We start from the raw sequence: 4,302 nt of genomic DNA on the forward strand, positions 1-4,302 counted from the left end.
TGCCAAAGTAATGATGTATAAACTCCACATATGTACAGTATGTAGGAGACAGTTAATGTGAAGGAAATTATACACAGTGTGCACAGTTTTCATAGTATTAATAACACATTGTAGTACAAAACAGTTTTCATAGTATTAATAATTAATTGTATTATTGTAGTGTTACAGTTTTCATAGTATTAATAACAAATTGTAGTACAAAGCAGTTTTCATAGTATTAATGACACACTGTAGTTCAAAACAGTTTTCATAGTATTAATAATGAATTGTATTATTGTAGTGTTACAGTTTTCATGGTATTAATAACACACTGTAATACAAAACAGTTTTCATAGTATTAATAATTCATTGTAGTGTTACAGTTTTAGACATGCTAACTGACACGCAACTGGGACAGCAAGAATGTAAAGATTTGAGTTTCAAGTGGAGGCTACCCAGTTACCTGCTTACGGTGCGCGTCTGTAGTTTTCAGTGTGTGTCTGAAGTTTACAGTGTGCGGCTGTAGTTCAGGTCAAGTATTTATTCTTTGCTTTGTAATGTAACTCTATATTCTGCCTATTTGCTTACAGTTCAGACCTTTAGGCCTTCGGCTCTCTAAAGCATCATGACACATTTTTCACTGTTAACTGTCTATATGAATACATGAACTACAAATCGATTACATTGTGAGTTTATTGTTAAATGTAAATCAAATATAAATCTACTACATTGTGAGTCGATAGTTAAATGGCAATTCAATATAAATCAGTTATGTTGTGAGTCTATAGTTAAATGTAAATGAAATAGAAAATATATTACATAGTGAATCTAAAGTTAAATGTAAATGAAATATAAATCTATTACATTGTGAGTCTATAGCTAAATATAAATAAATAAATCAGTTAGTTATGTTGCGACTCTATAGTTAAATGTAAATTAGTGTTCTCTGTTACTCAGTCCAAATCAGAAGATTGTGCAATAAATTAATTCAATTCGTATTCAATTTAAAAGCTTTGTGGTCACAACAACACTTTGCTCTCCACATGCTGCTGGGTCTATCCTTTGTGCTCTAAGACATTTGATTTTGATTTACCAGATAACAGCAGATGTGTCTGAGCCGTGGAAATGATTGACAAAGTAAAGGGACACATCAAAAGAGAAATGAAAGAATAAACTGCACAGTAAAACATGTGATTGTTCTGTTAGGGTTGTTCACAGTTAGCATGGGACACAATGAAAAGCTAAAAGTGAAAAGTATTCTACTATACGTTTTTAGATTGTTTAGATAGCCTACATTTTTTAGACACTCAATTCATATTCAAATAAAAAGCATATTTGCTGTCTGTGTTGATAATGTTATGATGCTCTTCTATAAATAAATGGCAGCTTATATATTACTTTATAATGCAGGCACTAATCAGGGCCATTGCTGATTGACAAGGATATTTCATTGGGCAAAAGGAAAAGCATATTTCTCACAAAAAAAGTTTTTTTATTTTGTATTTGACAGATGGTCCAGTAGAAACAGCTGTAGGGTCCATGAGCTGATTGTCAGCTTACTGCTTTGGCATGTTGTATAATTCATTTCCCAAATTTTCCAAAGATTACATTTTTGTTCGAATGGGACATATTGTTGGACAGAGCTCACAGAGTCTGAGAGTTCGTGTTGATTTAATTACGCCACACTATGTTACAGCGCCACCTCCTGGCCGCCTTGTGCAAATGTTAATAACTGCATAAACATATAAAGCGCTTGTTTAGCTTCGAACCGACACTAAGCTAGCCCAGTTCGAACTGGACTTCATTATCTGATGTGATTATTTGCAAACTGGATAGAAACGCTGTGGGGTAGTAGGTTTTCCTTAATAAATTGATTTAAGGATGATTTAAAAAATCTAATTGGGTCGGACAAACAGCAGTCACGTAAGAATATCATGAGGTCCATCATGGGAAACAATTTACTCTTTCGTCAGACGGAATCGTGAGGGCTGTGCTCAGCTGTTTTGTACATCCACTGACCAAACTTTGTGCACAATCTTCTGAAAGTTTTTAAACTTTTGTTTGACATTTTCACCAGTGCCGTGAAGCCATGAAACCACCATGATAACGTTGGACTTCTCTGATGTATTTGTCGACATATCATGTTTAAACATTTTACCAGGAAAAAAAAAAAAAAGGTTTGGCTCTTTGCTGATTTGGTTGGCCTGTCTTCCGGTGCTAAGGAGCTGTCCAAGTGCTGAAGTTCTCCTATAACAGCACCTGCCAACAGTAAGCTAATGTCACAGGAGACTTGCTCCAAGGATCTACTTCACTAGCCTCGCTAGTGTCTACATTTTGAAGCAGTAAATACATCACTACATTAAAGATGCAGATCACCTATCTCAACTGAAAGGTAGCCTACCTTGTTTGTGTATTATGGCGAGGTTGTAGCCTATTCGTCCTGCAAAACATTTAATAGTGCTTTGTATACTTTTTGCGGCAAACATGTGACATGCCGTTTTATCAGATTTAAAGAGGAGCCTACAAGTCCACTCGGGCGAGAGTAGTTGATTATTTGCTGCCACCTTGTGGATGTTTCAGGGTAGGCCAGTTTCATAACCTCTTGGGTGGGCTGTGAATGAGACAGGTAGAGCAGAAATCGCCTGTCGTCATAATTTACTGTCAACCGGGGGAGAATTTTGTTATTCTTAAAATTTTGAAGCCGTTACGTGCTTTTTCTGAACCGTAGGGGCGGTATTCACCGCTGGATAAAGTAAACGCCCGCTGCAGGACATCCATATCAGGGACAGCGGAAGGTAAAACTGTTGCAGAGGTGAATTTATAGGTGACTTTTTTCCCTGATGATCAGATCGCCTACTTGTTGACCCTCATCTCCCCCTCTCTACCATCCCACACAGACCCCCTACCCGTAATATACAGCTAAAACGGGGGTCACACACAAGAAGTCGTTGTTTTGTGACCGGTTCTCAGGCGGGATTTTAAGTGTTACAGGCAGACCCTTCCACCCCCTCCAAAAAAAAGTCACGTAAGTGCCGGGGGCGTAAGATCCGGGGGCGACGCTGTTCTCGGTGATTTGGCAAACATGGCAGCTGTTTTGTGAGGAGAAAGATGCAACAGAAGAGGAGGTCCTGCGGTGACACATGCGTACGCAGCAACTAATAAACAAGGCGATTGGTATTTTTAATCTCGGCGTCTCAAACACAAAGCTGGTTCAGCATTAGCCAAAGACGGATGGATTTTTCTGTCAACACCCGCCTGCCAAAACGTCCGGGTTATTTGGGCTTTGTGTGCGCAGTCGACTTTCATCCTACTTGCGCTTGCTTTTAATTTGGCATAATATTTAGGTTATCACAGTGCCAATGTATCTCGTGAACAATGTGAGTATTGTTTTGAACAAACATTTCCTGTATGCTCTAATTAGACTTGTTTATCGGGCGTGCATATCGCAGTGTATGTTCAAACAGGTGTTTAGAATTAAGCAGCTGATATTTCAAAATAAAATTTAAAATTAACAATTAAGGATGTAAATTGCGTAGGTAGCCTATGCAATTGTGCGGCACTAGCTTAATGATTAAATATTAGAATTTGAAAATGTTACCGGCTATTTTATTTGTTAAACTGGTATAACTAGGCCTACATATGTCTTATTTGACGAGAATTTGTGATTTTGCCGATTATAATCGTTTTTCATTGACAAATCAGTTAGCCATTTGACAATCAATTTAGCCTATATCTCTTTTGGATGAGTTGAATTAGACAGCCCTTTAAGTGTCAGCAGCGATTCAGTTGTGAATTCCTGGATGGATGGGTAGCAATTGTCAGGATAAAGGTCTGTTTGCCTGTTGTCTGACAGACGTGACTTACCTGTTTGTCACCTCGCTTCACTGGCGTAGGGGTGATCGGATGAGAGCGTTTTGGTTAGTTAATTGAATCTGATGAGGTTGAACTTGTAGGCTACCACGACATTTTCTTCTTTTTGTCAGCTGTAAGCAGTGTTTTACGGTTTGACATGAGCTGCTTGCCACAGCTGGCTGATGTGATGTCAAGTCAATTATTGGGAAAACGTGCAGCCAATCAAATCTTACAGTTGGAATTGTCAGTGTCATTTTGGCAGTGGGGTACTGATCAGAGATAGCTGGCAAGGACACGGGCTCAACTTTTTATTAATTAGGCTACCTGAAGCCTGATGCTTTGTAACACTTGTCTCCCTATCTATCTTTCCAGTGAAAGTGACTTTTTGTCCAGTGGTGAAATAAGAGAGGTTTTGGACAAAGTGACAGCGCACTTTGGGCTAAAGACTTTCCCCACAGTATCATAAGAGTA

The sequence above is a fragment of the Sprattus sprattus genome (genome assembly GCF_963457725.1).
Source record: "Sprattus sprattus genome assembly, chromosome: 5".
NCBI classification, from domain to species: domain Eukaryota; kingdom Metazoa; phylum Chordata; class Actinopteri; order Clupeiformes; family Clupeidae; genus Sprattus; species Sprattus sprattus.